Source organism: Myotis daubentonii, chromosome 18 (assembly GCF_963259705.1).
Source record: "Myotis daubentonii chromosome 18, mMyoDau2.1, whole genome shotgun sequence".
Lineage (NCBI taxonomy): Eukaryota > Metazoa > Chordata > Mammalia > Chiroptera > Vespertilionidae > Myotis > Myotis daubentonii.
The window spans coordinates 1,585,528-1,600,256 of record NC_081857.1 but is presented as its reverse complement, the minus strand read 5'-3'; the positions used below and the strand labels follow the sequence as shown (position 1 = coordinate 1,600,256).

The window sequence follows — 14,729 nt, the reverse complement described above, 5'->3', positions numbered from 1 at the left end:
CTTAGGCGACCCCTGTGAAAGGGTCGTTCGACCCCCAAAGGGGTCTCGACCCACAGGTTGAGAACCGCTGCTCTAGTTAGTAGAAATTTCCCTTTCCCCCACCCCTTCAAGCAAGCCTCTTCTGAACTCTTCATAACTTTTACTCTAAGCATGTTTTACAGACTTGAAAAAAAAACTGATAAGACACCTCCCTAGAACACCTGTCGGACTGTCTCCTGGAAAGCAAACATCCTTTTTAAGACATCCTCCGGTATTTGTTCAATTTTAGGCCAAGCCCTCCTTCTTTCCTTCCACCCAGTAACAGTAGCCATTATTCTTACAAGTGGGAGTCATTTTTTGTTTCCTGTCCTGAGGTGACTATCAGCGCTTGGCCTTTTCGTTTCTTGGGAAAGAAAATAAACTTCCTCTCAGCATCTCTCCTTTCAGTTGTGAATTCTTTCACAGCCCACATCACTGGACAAACCCAACGCGGATAAAGAGCAGAATCATGATTACAGAGCGTTTAAAAGAAAAAAAGGTAAAAGTGGGGCCCAGCACAAGTGTTTTGAACAAACTTTATAAAATCAAATTTTTACTTTTACCCTTTTTTCTAATTTTTTTTCTAATGCTAATGTAAAAACATTCAAACCTGTAAAGAATTTCTATGAGTTCATTTGAGCCAAACTGTTGACAATTGCCAGGAAGCAGTATCTCAAGGGATTGGGATAATGCTCCAGAGAATGGTGGTTTCTCATCTATTTTTATACATTGCAATCAAAGGAAGGGACCTGGTGGGTTACATGTGTGGACAAAAGGGGCCACATGCTGACCTGAGAAGCTCAGGGAGGCCTGTATGGCGGTCTTGCAAACTGAGAGACCTAGTCACCACAAAGGATGGTCTGAAATTAAACTTTAACTAAAAGCAGTTACGGTGGGTAGTCACGTCCTAGGCCGGTATCTTCACTGACAAGGTCAACCTTTACCTTCCCTGAGCCTATTGTCTTTTTGCATCTATGATAACATCCCTGTGAAGTGTCTGGGTAACTTGTAACTTCCCTTTTTCCAGACCCCTCAGGGCACAACAAAATGTGCCTGGGCGCCAGGACAGAGACCACAGATTTCTTCATTGTTATCAAGTTAACTGTTCCCAAACGCACCTAAGTATGTGTCTGTCATTTTACTTTTTATCCAATCCCAGAGGCTCTCCCCTCCCCCATTTGTGTTCTCCCACCTCTCTAATCTATCACCAATGGATTTCTTGTCACCCACCTACGTCCCTCCTTTGATTGCAATGTATAAATACAGATGTAACCCGCCATTCTCCGGAGCATTATCTCAATCCATTGAGGTTCTGCTTCCCAGCAATTGTCAACAGTTTGGCTCAAATAAACTCACAAAAATTCTTTACAGGTTTGAATGTTTTTTTACATTAACACATGAAATCCATTGGTGATAGATAGAGAGGCGGGAGAAAGTAAAGTGGAGTGGGAGGCAGGGAGGGGGGAGCCCCTGGGATTGGATAAAAAATAAAATGACAGACACACACTCAGGTGGGTGCAGGATAGTTAACAGTCAACAATTAACATGACAACAACAATGAAGGAACCTGTGGTCTCTGTCCTGGCGCCCAGCACATTAGGCTGTGCCCTGAGGGGTCCGGGAAAAGGGAAGTTACAAGTTACCCAGACACTTCACAGGGATGTTATCATAGATGCAAAAAGACAATAGGCTCAGGGAAGGTAAAGGTTGACCCTGTCAGTGAAGATACCGGCTAGGATGTGACTACCCACCATCACTGCATTTAGTTAAAGTTTAATTTCAGACCGTACTTTGTGGTGACTTTAGGTGTCTGAGTCTGCAGACCGCCACGCAGGCCTCCCTGAGCTGTCAGGTCAGCATGGGCTCCTTCCGTCCGCACTAGTACCAAGCCTAAGAAGGGCCTTCATGTCATCTTGCCAGACAAATACCAGACACTCCTCCCTCGGAGAGTTCTCCACCCTTTGAAAGTTTTTTTTGTCTATGCGGCCTTTCAGGAGCCTGCTGGAGGGAGCACAGACCCAAGGCTCCCTCTGGCCATGAAGATATCAACTAGTGCAATCAGAAGGAGAAAGGAGAACCACCCAGACTCCAATGACGCGAGCATGTGCCTGGAGAACTCCAGAGACTGAGACGAGCTCAGCTGTGAGGATCAGTGACGAGTCTCACTCGAAGACGTCGGCAGGGCAGCAGGCAGTAGTTGTGACATACACGAGCAATAACTACTCAGAGAAGACACGATGGTAGAGAAAATCCCACTTACAACAGCAACAAAGAAATTACATAGTTAGGTATAAATCTAACTCAAAATGTGCAAAACCCATGTGAGGAAAACTGTGAAACGCTCTTACACAAAAAACCACCCTTGTTGATTTATAAATTACACTCCTGGTTAAACTATAAATTTATAAATTAGTCACGTTGATACTAATGTGGTATGGAAGAAGAAATGAAAGAATGGCTAGGAAAACACTGAAAAAGAGAAGCTCCAATAAGATATTAAAATATGCTATGAAGCTTCTATAATTAAAACAGCTCGGGACCTGCACAGGGATAGACAAACCAGTGGAATAGACTAGATGGCCCAAAATAGGCCCAAGGACTGTGTATTAAAGGAGGCATCTCGGACCAAAAATTCAACTTTTTAATAAATGGAGCAACTGGGTAGCCACTTGGAACAAGATAAAGCCAGACCCATCTTTCACACCATTCACAAGAACAACTTCAAATGCAACAGAGATCTAAGTGTGAAACATGGAATCACACAAGTACTGGAAGAAAACATGGGGTACTATATACCTACCAACAAAAAGGAGACTGAAATGAACCGACATGGAGTGACTTTCAGGAAATATTGTTAAAGGAAACAAAGAGCAAGCGAGTATTCATAATGGAAGACAGGGAGCTCAGAAAAGGATGCTTACATCTGCTTATGTCTGCTGGCGGGGGCCGGGCGTGGGGGCAGGAAGGACGAACCAGGCACCTTGGTAGCCCCTAAACTTGAGGAAAGGCCAGGTTTTCCCAGAGGTGCTACTGAGCCGAGTCTGCCCAGCTGCAGGCTGGGGTCGAGGCCAGGCCTGAGCTCTCATGAGGTCACTGTTTCCCGGAGACACATGGGTGGAGGGACTGGGCTTGACTGTCTGAGGGGATGATACCTCATTCTCCCAGGAGATGGCCCTGACGTAGCTCACCACTCCTCCCACACTTGAACTTTCTGTAGTTCAGGGTGTGTTCTGAAATATTGTGAAATAACGAATACACCCTGTGAAATGATTTTTCTTTCACTAAAGTACAGCCCCTTGAAACTGACTATCCAGTAGTCCCTCCTTATATGCAGTTTTGATTTCCACGGTTACTGTCAAAAATATTAAATGGAAAATTCCAGAAATGAACAATTTGTAGTTTTACATCGCGTGCTATTCTGAGAGCATGATGAAGTCTTGAGCTGTCCGGCTCGGCCTGCCCAGGACGTGACTCATCCCTTTGTCCAACATGCACGCTGCACATGCTCCCTGCCTGCTAGCCACTTAGTAACCATCTTGGTTGTATGATCAACTGTCTTAGTATCTTGGAGCTTGTGTTCAAGTTATTGACTTAATAAAGGCCCCACAGAGCAAGAGTGGTGACTGCCATTCCGATGGCCACTGGGAGCCGCAGTGCTCCCTCTGGTGAGAGGTCTGCGCCAGAGGAAACAGTCAGTACAGGGCTCCGTCCTACCCGCAGGTCCAGGCACTCACCGGGTCTGGGAGCTATCGCCCATGGACCGGGGGTCGACTGGAATTTAGGAAAAACATAAAGAACAGAATGGAATGGACCGGTAGAAAGTAGGGAAGTGTGTTGGTGTGCAAGTTACAGAGATAAACTGCCTCCACGCTCCCAGCGGAGTATGCCTTTATGGTGAGGGAGAGTGGACTTTAAATTCCATTCCCCAGCCACAGGCTAGTGGTCGTCTGGTCCACCTCCCTTAGTTCACAGATGAGAAAACAGGGTCTCCCCAAAACGAAGGGGTTTGCCTAAGGACAGAACAGGTGTCTGAGAGCAGGGCCAGAGCCCACGTCAGCGCTGCCGCTGTACAGTCCATAGTGCAGACTCTCTAAGGCCCGGCGGTGCCGTCTGCAGGGGCAACCCCGCAGAAACCGAGCTGCACGCTAGCGCACCCCCAACCCCTCGCCTGCCTACTTGGCCGCGACCAGCCACAGCATGGCCTCAGTGCTACTTCAAGGCCATGTTTGAGTTTAATGTGCACCTATCCTGTGCCCAACTCAGTCTGAATGCCACACACAGGACTGTGTTGGAGACACCTCCCGTCCCCTTTCTTGCCAGCTCCAATCTTATCTAATAAAAGGGAAACATGCAAATTGACCATACCTCTGCTACACTCACTAGCCATGCCCACCAGCCAATCAGAGCGACTATATGCAAATTAATCCAACCAAGATGGTGCCCGGCAGACACAGAGTTGGAGCAAGCAGGAGGCTTGGTTGCCTCAGCGATAGAGGAAGCCAGGCTTCCCGCCTGCCCTGGCCGGCTGTGTCCTCAGCTCAAGGCAACAAAGTTTCAATTATAGAAGATAAATAAATCCCAGATACCTGCTTCCAGCCAGCCTCCATTGGAAGATTGGGTGGCTGGGGGCCGTGGCCAGCCTGCAAACAGTCATCAGCCCCTCACCCAGGCTGGCCAGGCACCCCAGCGGGGACCCCCACCATGAAGGGGCTGTGGCCAGCCTGCAAACAGCCATCAGCCACTCACCCAGGCTGGCCAGGCACTCCAGTGGGGACCCCCACCCTGAAGGGGGTGTGGCAAGTCTGAAAACGGCCCTCAGCCCCTCACCCAGGCTGGCCAGGCACCCCAGTGGGACCCCCACCCTGACCTGGGATACCCTTCAGGGCAAACCAGCCGGCCCCCACCCTTGCACCAGGTCTCTATCCAATATAATAAAAGGGTAATATCCAAATTGACCCTAACAGCAGGACGACTGGGAATGACTGGTCACTATGACACACACTAACCACCAGGGAGCAGACTCTCAATGCAGGAGCTGCCCCCTGGTGGTCAGTGCGCTCCCACAGGGGGAGCTCTGCTCAGCCACAAGCCAGGCTGACGGCTGCCAGTACAGTGGTGGTGGTGGGAGACTCTCCAGCCTCCTCAGCAGCGCTAAGGATGTCCAACTGCAGCTTAGGCCTGCTCCCCGCTGGCAAATGGAGATCCCCTGAGGGCTCCCGGGCTGCCAGAGGGATGTCTGACTGCCAGCTTAGGCCCAATCCCCTAGGGAGCGGGCCTAAGCCAGCAAGTGGTCATCCCCTGAAGGGTCCCAGACTGTGAGAGGGCACAGGCCGGGCTGAGGGACCCCCCGAGGGCACAAATTTTTGTACAGCGGGCCTCTAGTCTATAATAAATCCCATGGGCTCTGTCTTCCAAACATGCCTGCACCCTCCTTCACCCACTCCTCCCCAGCGTCACCTCTCACCTGGGGGACAGCAGCAGCCTCCATCAGGCCCCCTGCCTCCACCCCAGCCCATCAGGCCATTCTCAGGGCAGTGGCAGCTTCAAGAATCTGTGCAATTACATCAGCCATCTTCTCAGCACTCTCCTGGCTCTTACCTCAGAGTGAAAACGAGGTCCTATAGGACCCCCCTCGCCCTCCCACATTCCTTAACTCCCCTCATGTTCTCCACACCCTGCCCTGTCCCCAGGCCCAGCCACCCTGGAGCTCGGAGCTCACGGAGAGCACTGGAGCCTTTCGCCGTGCCCGCGTGACATGGGGCTCAAAGACGGTGCCACAGCTACACGCTGGCACTGGCTCTCCTGCAAGCTCACGGGAGGGCCTGCTGCCCGCAACAGCACAGGAGGTCCATGTGCGGTTGGTGGTGCCCGAGTCTCCTTTCTTACCTTCCTGTCTGTGATGAAAGATTAAAATTCAAAAACTGTGGGGAGCCGTCACGGCCATGGCATACTCAGCCCCAGGGCACCTTATGTGCCAGGCCAGCTCAGCCTGGTTCAGTGACCCTGAGTGGGGGTGGTGAAAGGATTGAGAAAAGACAGACAAGAGAATAGCTGGGTCTCGGTGGGAGGCTGCTCGCTGATGAGACAACGCCGGCGCCCACAAGCCGTGTCTTTATTTTATAGCAGATGCCACGAGGCAAAGTAGGGGCGTAATCAAGATGTTTACAGCATTCTTGTGAGTTTCAACCTCACTTAACTACATGCACCCGAACTCTAGCACAAGGCACGTGGGGCCACGTGTTCGGATCATAGGTTCACGCTTACAACCAAAGCCGTTGGCTATGATTGTGCTGGGAGGGCCCTGCCCTCCAGCTGGGACTTGCACGTGGCAATGAGAGGACCCTGTCCTTTCATTAGTCCGAGGCTTGAACCTGGCCAAAGCACTGTAGCCGCGCCCCATAAAAACCAAAAACTTTTGTTCTTTTAAAGTTTTGTCTTAGTTTTTTTTTATTATACTATAACGTTAACATTTGGAATGTAGGAAAGAGAGTAGGAAGGAAGGGGAGGAGGGGAGACGGAGGGGCAGGTAGGAAGGCAGAAGGCAGGGGAGGAAGTCCGCGCCCATTAATCCTTGCGTTTCTAAGTGCCTTTTAAACCACCCTGGGGAGCGGGAGCAACCTTCTCCTTGGCCATCCTGACTCACCACACCCGGCCCTGCTGAGGTCACTCCGCACCCACAGCTTCAGACAAGACATTCCGGGGACCTTCTGGCGTTTGACCCACACTTGGCTGAGTTCATCTTGGCCATAAAGACTTTTTAAGGGATTCTGGAATCTTCTCTGGAGAGAAAATAAATAAATTTAGTTGGATGTATTCCCAGCAGTTACCATGAAAGTGGTAACATGTGAAGAGCACCCAGGATTAGAACAAGTCCTCCAGACTGAGATGAACATACCACTCTCTCACCGCCACAATCCCTCGTCAAACATGTGAGCACGCACGTACCCAAAGGCCCACACGCCCACACGCCGCCTCCCTCCAAAGAGGATTCCATCTAGAACAGCAAAGGCAGCGTTAGGACTGGACACCCCGAAACTCAATGACTGGGTTCCCCTGGCTTCTTGTTCAGAGCCTCCACCTCGACCCTAATGGTCCCATCAGGAATGCTTTGAGTGCGGTGCCCGTTTTACTAAGAGGGATGCCTTTGGGCAGGAAAGTGTAATTACATACGGAATGCAATTGGCTGGGCTGGAATGAGGTTAGTCACCCAGCAGGCTCGGTGTGGCCAGCACCTGCCCCCGCCCCGGGGGCCTGTGGACAGTCACTGCCCCTGCCCTCAGCTGGAACTCCCCAGGCACTGCGGTGTGAAGCTGCTCAGGAACACAGTGGGCTGGGGGGGGGGGGGGGGTAGAACCAAGAAAAGCCCTTGAACTTGGGCAGCTGGGGGCTCCATGTGGTTCTCGGATTCTATTCATGTCCCCTGGGGCCAGCCTCTCTAACCTTGCAAGCGCTTTCATTTTCCCAGCCGTGTTGCGGGCACGAGCTGGGTGAGTCTGTGTGTGGAGCACGTGCACAGGGCCCATCTAGGAAATGATGCCGCTGTGTTGCAGCCAAATGTGAAGAACACAATCCAAGAGAGACTTATAGCTTGAAATTCTGGCTACACTGGGGACGGGCTGTGTGAATCAGGCCCCAAAACTACACCTGGCAGGTTAAACAGCTCCTGAAACGGGGCACACCCACGTTAACAGAGACACAGCCTGTACATTAACCATGAGCCCCTCTGGGTTTTCATCCTCCAGCAACACCCCATCGAGTCACACAGCTATCTATCCATATAAAGAGCCAGGGTCCGATGAGAAGGCTCGACCAATGGGCGGGGACTGGCGAGCAGGCTGAACTCCGCAAGGTTCCCGGTGGCAGAACCTTTCTCAGACTTGCTTGGTGCTGGGGCTGGATGCATCCGAGCTCACGGCAGCTCCACGGAGTTTCCTGGTGGCCAGGGTGCAGAGCGGGAGTGCGGGCACGTGGGTGTGTGCATGAGCGTGGACCCGAGCGACACGCACTCACACGCCCGCACCCACACAGGGCCCTCAACCGCGCCACCCACACCTCCCTGGACTTCACCCTCCAGCCTGGATCCTCCAGGTCCCGCGCCCCGGGGTTGCTCAAGTTCAGCAAGCGTTTGCGATCTGCCCAAGGCGCACTGAACAGTTTTCTCTTACCCGTTTGTGGGAGTGTAATCTGATTTAAAACCAATGGACTAAACAGACAGAAGCACTTTCTAGAAAGTCAGTTTGGAAATGTGGATCAAAATTCAAGTGAATTAGCTTTGGGCCAGGAGTTCCATGTCTGTGACTGTGTCCTAAGTAAACAGTCAAATGAGCAATTATGTTCACTGTAGCTGATGCCAGGGGAAACCGGAAACAACCTGCCCCACAATAAAGCGCTAGTGAGGTAAACCGCAGTAATGTCAAAGTCAGGGATAACACTGTAGCCATTAAAATTCATGTCTGTGCCTCCAATTCGTTGACATGAAAAGAAGGCCATGGCCAAATATTAAGTGGAGGGCAGGGGAAGCTCATAAGAGTGCACGTGTATTTATATGTATGTATATTTTATATGTCAGGGAACTAATAGTTTTACAAACAGTGATTCTCCCTGAGCTCCACAATTGTGTTAGCAAAGTGTTTCAGGTGTGACAGGTGTCCTTTGGTGTCCCACACACACAGACATGCTTGCCTGTGGACAGCCTGAACCTTCGCCGCACCTGCCCCTCTCTGCTGCGGCAACGGCCCAATCAGACGTTCCCTTTCATTGGGCTGGTTTCCTTTTCTCCTTTGCCCAAACCACACCTTTCCAACAAAAGAATATTAAGCAAGCAATCCTAACAACAAGTTTTCTTGCCGACTGCAACGTATGCCCTTTTATGCAAATGTTGCTTTCAAGCCTACCAGGTTGTATTTCTAAACTTTTATTTTTCTGCAACTTGACCATTTTTTATTCACTTAAAATATTCTGGAGTATTTTAAATACATATAGAAAAGTAGAGAATAATATGACAAATACTTACCTATACTAATAAAAGGGTAATATGCTAATTAGACCAGACATCTTCTGGACATCCTTCCAGAAAAAGCCACAGTGGCGGGGGCTGAGGCAGAGGTGGTTAGGGGTGACCAGGCCGGCAAGGGAGGGCAGTTAGGGGCAACCAGGCAGGCAGATAGGTGAGCAGTTAGGAGCCAGCGGTCCCAGATTATGAGAGGGATCCTGAATGGAGAGGGTGCAGGCTGAGCTGAGGGACCCCCGCCCCCGTGCACGAATGTTGTGCGCCAGGTGGGCCTCTAGTAAGCTATAAGCAAAATGAGGGCTCACTAATCCCAAACAAAAGCCCGCCCAGTCCTCACATGGACTTGTAAAACTGCACCGAAGGGAACTCCAATCCAGAATAACTTCGTATGAGACCAGTTTGGCGGCTGCAGTACTTCCTTTCTGCCCTAACAGCAAAGGGCAAAGAAAAAATTGTTTATATTGAGTCACTTCTTGACAGGTGTGAGTCCAGGAAAAACACAGTAATAACACAAAGGGAGAAACAAAAGCCTTCATGGACGTTTCCGAGTCCACACATGTAGTTGGTGGCTTTCCCACTCTTGCAAATAGAAATGAGTTTTCCAAATGTGCACTCATTAGAAATAAGAACTATGGGTTTTCCAGAAAAATCCTGCTATTCGGGACGGTCTTCCCATGGAGCACGGTCAGGACGAGTGACAGCCCACAGGGTCAGAGTCAAGGAAAGCGGAGGGCCTGGCTGGGAAAGCCAGCCTCGCCCGATGCGGCGGCCAGGGGCGGGGACCGGGGCAAGGTCTCCTTCCTGTGGTTCCCGCCGGCTCAGTCATAACTGCGAGACGCACACACACTGCTGTTACCAACGGGGAAACGGGTGGGGAGCTGAGCTCTTGCGAAAGTCACGTAAGTGATGCAATAAAGTCATACGACCCTTTACCACTCACTCAGCCCAGGTCACGGCCACCCCTGCCCCAAGGCCCCCCCCCCCCACCCGTCTCTCTCACACACAGGCGGCAGCTGACCATCTGTCTTTGACCCCAGTGCCTTGGCCTTTGTAAGCTGGCAGAGGCCCCGATGCTCTGGGGAAAAGCATGAACAAGAAGAGGCAGGGAAAGGAAGAGACCCCGTTCCCTCGCCCCGACACTGTCCCCGGACACCCGGCGAGGCCGCCAGAGACCAGGCCGGCAGGTCTGCCGTGGCCTTGGGGTCAGCCCACCAGCCGACTCCCCGGCCTTTCTTGGACAGGAAGAAGGAAACGACTGTGTCACATGCACGAACAGGTACACGGATCAATGCAAGGAAGCCATTCTGAGAATTCCTTTTGCCAAGAACACAAAGGGAGGTACCTGGGCCAGAGCTCCAGCTCTGGCTGCTGTCACGGGAGCACAGGCCCCACACCCCGCGCTGACTGTGGGGAGCCCTGGGATTCAGCGTTAGGGACACGGCCGCCTCCGGCCCCCAGCCTCCCCTGCTCACTCATCTCCGGCGAAACAGAACTGACCGGTCACACCAGGCGTGGACCAGGCATCAGTGCGCTTGGCCGAACGCCACGCTCACGGGGAGGCGTCACGGGTCCCTCTCCTGTGCTGCAGCCAGGAAGCGTGTCGGCGCTGGGCGCTGAACTGCGCTCTCGGGCTGTCCCGTCCGTGGACCGTCCACACCTGAGCGCCACCTGACAACTTTACCTCACAAGCTCAGGGCGGGAGACAGAGAGGAGTATGTTTGAAGCTTCCTCCTCCCTGGGCAGATATGACGTCGCATTCCTAACACGCGTCCTTTCAGCTGGAGGATGAGACGGTGGCTCTTAGAGGCCCCACATACGGCAGGAAGAGAGAGGCTATTCAGTGTGAAGGAAGTCCAGCAGACGCGAGCACGTGACTCCCTGAGGGACCTGCGTCAGCCCAGGGCACAGGCTGAGACGGGGCAGGTGGGCAGCTGCTCAAAGAGCAGGGGCTGGCCACGCCGCGGTGCGGGAGGTGAGGGCCCCGGGTCCCAGTCCAGGGCAGAGTTGGGAGTGCGGGGCAGGGCCCTTGAAGAAGAGTCTGGTAAATGCTGGAAGCGACCGGAATGCTGTGTATAAACCCGGATGGCCAGGTCTCCTACAAATGGACTGATCTGAAGAGGCGTAAGCTGGGAATCTACTTTAGGCAGCAGCCCAGGTGATTTCTGACCACGGAAGTGTGGGGAGCACTGCCTCCCCTTGGGGAGCCACTGAAGCTTCCAGAAGTGGAGGAAGTGTGCACCTCTGTGGGCAGAGTGGAGCCTGAAGGCAGGGAGATCACTGTGATCATTTAAGCAGGAGACCAAGATGCCCCAAATACGTGGCTGGCAATGCACATTTGACTGAGGTGCCAGGTGGGCGGGACGTCGCTGACTGCACGCCCCGAGTGGAGGGAGCAGTGGTCACTGTGTCTGAGGCACCCCCTCGGGGTCGGGTCACTGCTGAAAGCCCTGCCCTCCCCAGAGGAAGAGGCCACAGCAACCTGTGCGGCACTTCACAGCTGTCACAGCAGCGTGCACAGAGGGCTGCGTGTCTCTCCGCGTCTGGAACTCTGGGCGCCGCAGGCCCGCGCCTCCCCCGTGGCGCAGAGCGGTGGCCACAGGAACAGCAGCCACAGGAAGGGGCCGACAGCAATACAACAGGTGCGCCCAGAGCACCCGACTCAGAGAGAACCCGAGGGCGGGCGGCTTCCCGATTCCCGGATCCTCTCACCCTGGGAGACCTGGCACACCGTGTCCGCCCCAACTGTGCCCTCCTGCCCCGTCCAGCCAGACGTGTGCCCTCTGCAGCGCAGGGCTGGCAGCAGACCAGGCGCGGGCACGAGGCTGAGGCGTCCGCAGGAGTGGAACACCCAGTAGGAAGTTTGGGAGTTGTTGTCTTATGTTTTATTGATTTCTGAGTGAGGAAGGGAAAGGGGAGATAGAAATATCAATGACGAGAGAGAATCTTCCATCAGCTGCCTCCTGCCCACCCCCCACCGGGGATCGAGCCCACAACCCGGGCATATGCCCTTGACTGGGAATCAAACTTTAACCTCCTGGTTCATAGGTGATGCTGAACCTGAGCCAAACCGGCCAGGCATGAGGTTTTTTTGTTTGTTTGTTTTTTAATGTTCCTATTGATTTCAGAGAGGTAGGGAGAGGAGAGTTAGAAACACCAATGATTACAGAGAATCACTGACTGACCGCCCCTGCATGTCCACCCCCACCAGGATCGAGCCCGCAACCTGGGCACATGCCCTGACCAGAATCACACCATGACTTCCTGGTTCATAGGCCGATGCTCAACCACCAAGCCACTGAGCCACACCAGGTTATTCTGGTGCACACAGGCCCGCTGGGATGAAGTACTCGCCCGTGCTGGGCATACTGGCTGGAATGGCTGTCACTTAGATCATGAGAAAGGACACAGAAATAAGATCACAACCCTAAAATGATTCTGAAGGGAATCAGGCTCGTTATTTCTGAGGGAGTAGAAATGATCCTTTGCTTCTGGCTAAAACATAAAACAGAATTCTCCCACCTCCAAAATTACAAGGTATGATTAAGGTCTATAAACATCATAATTAACCTAATGATACGTAACGAGCAATGTGGGGACTGTTAGCAAGACCTCCACATGCAAACTGGACAGCACTGATGACAATACTCACCAACGGCCAGTGGCCTGGGGCGACCACGCACCTGCTCTGAAGGCAGAATCCAGACACAGCCAGCGCCTCTGCTCCGGACGCAGGACACTTCCTGCTTCGGCCTGACATGCGGGTGCAGCGCCTCACAGTCAGCGGCGGCCGGGGACCCGTCTGGCACCACTCCCAGGCATGTGGTCAGAAGCGTTATTGGTCACGGACTTTAGGTAATAAAGCTTATTTTTTATTAAAGAACCACCAGGACATCTGTCAATAATGATGGTTCTTTGGATCCTACTTGCCCTTTCTTTTCCTCTTAAAGTCAGACATTCCATCAAAACAGTTTCTTCAAGTTCAGGCCCTGAAATCTATGCCATTTCAGCATGCCATTCCTCTGCCCTCTTGCCCCCACCCACAGTGACATAAAAAGAGAGGGGAGGGAACATACTGTTTTTGCAAATTTTCATTGAGCATGGAATTTATAGGAAAAGATGTAACTAGAAATGGAAAATTTTAAGAATCTACTACGTCGGTTCATTGTTAGCAAGTGACAGGGGTTCTTTCTCCCAGGATCACCCTGAAGCAGTGAGTGGCTCCCCTCACCCCCCCACCCAGGGGCCACCCAGACGCAGGATGACATGCAGCCAGCACTGCTCCCTAAGAAAACCCGTTTAACCAAGTGCTTACAATGGCTACATGACCAAAAGGGGACACATTTAAATACACAATCTAAGCTCATTTTTCCCAAACTGTGTTCTGCGAAACTCTAGCATTCCACATTCTCACAGATACTTTAAATACAAGTCCTGCTTGGGCGCTGGGCGGGGCAAGGAGAAAAGCCGCCTGTGTCTGTGCTGGGATGCTCTGGTCAGTGCCAAACTCCAGGCTGTGACAAGGTGGTGACAGGACACTGCTCCCAGGAGAGTCCCACCAACGTCTGCCGGGGTCTGCAACTTTCCATGGCTCAGGAAGAACTTACATTGATTTATGTTCGTCAGGCAGAGGGAGCAAGAGGTGAAGTGCGAGTGAGGCCGCGCTGACGCCAGGTGGAGTCGGGTGCCGGGTGCTGCCAGCCGGGCCCTCCCATCCCTCCCGGAAGTGGGCTTCCATTCAGGCTTCCCGGAGAACACCCACAACAGTCACAGCCCCCCCGGAGCAGAATCCCACCCGCCTGCCCCAAAGCCTCTCAGCCCTGCAGGCCAGCACACGCCTCCAATTCCAACTTGTTCGATCGCTGCTTAACTGAACTTTGACTTTCATTCTTAAAGATCAGCCTTTACACACTTGATCCTTTCTCTCCAGACATCTCCTATAACAGTTTTAACATACAGTTAAACATACGGTTTGCCTTTCTAAACAAAAATAACTACAATGGGCCCTGGCCGGTTTGGCTCAGTGGATAGAGCGTCGGCCTGCGGACTGAGGGGTCCCAGGTTCGATTTCGGTCAAGGGCATGTACCTTGGTTGCGGGTGCATACCCAGTGGGGAGGGTGCAGGAGGCAGCTGAGTTGATGTTTCTCTCTCATCGATGTTTCTGGCTCTCCATCCCTCTCCCTTCCTCTCTGTAAAAAATCAATAAAATATATCAAAAATAAATAAAAATAACTACAATGACAGATTGGTCTCCCAACTGCCAGTCGCACAGGATTGGGCCCCTTGGTGATCAAAGGTGTCCAAGACCTTTTAAATGGCTCGTTTCCACCTAAAATGCAGTGTCCTTTTCCTAAGCGTCACCTTCAAAAGGCAAGAACTCAACTTTAGTTTCCGTAGTCTACCACTGAGCTCTCTTCAAGGTTCCCTCTTGCAGCAGTGACCGCTGCTTCCGTCTGGTGAGTCTTGTCCAACAGGAGCACAACAGTGCTCCCACTTCATCATCAATCTCAGCACAGGGCACAGAGCCCCTGTCCCAGACTCCCAGGTCCTCCCACTCCAGCCACATTCCCTTCAGCTCGTACTTAAATGACCACTGTCCTGTGAGCTGATCTGAGCAGTACTGCTATTTCACATGTAAATGAAGATACTGAAGCACACACATGGACATCACATGTAACATCCTACACATTATAAAGTACACAT

The 14,729-nt window shown here is 52.2% G+C and overlaps 1 long non-coding RNA gene across 1 annotated transcript; it reads right to left on the bottom strand.

The window, feature by feature from the left end:
* Window positions 1–6,431: 6,431 nt before the first annotated feature.
* On the bottom strand, window positions 6,432–14,252 carry LOC132220534 (uncharacterized). The gene is made up of 2 exons (XR_009449806.1): window positions 6,964–14,252; window positions 6,432–6,797 (listed from the first exon to the last, which is right to left on the bottom strand). It is a non-coding gene; the product is annotated as an uncharacterized LOC132220534 (long non-coding RNA).
* Window positions 14,253–14,729: the final 477 nt, after the last annotated feature.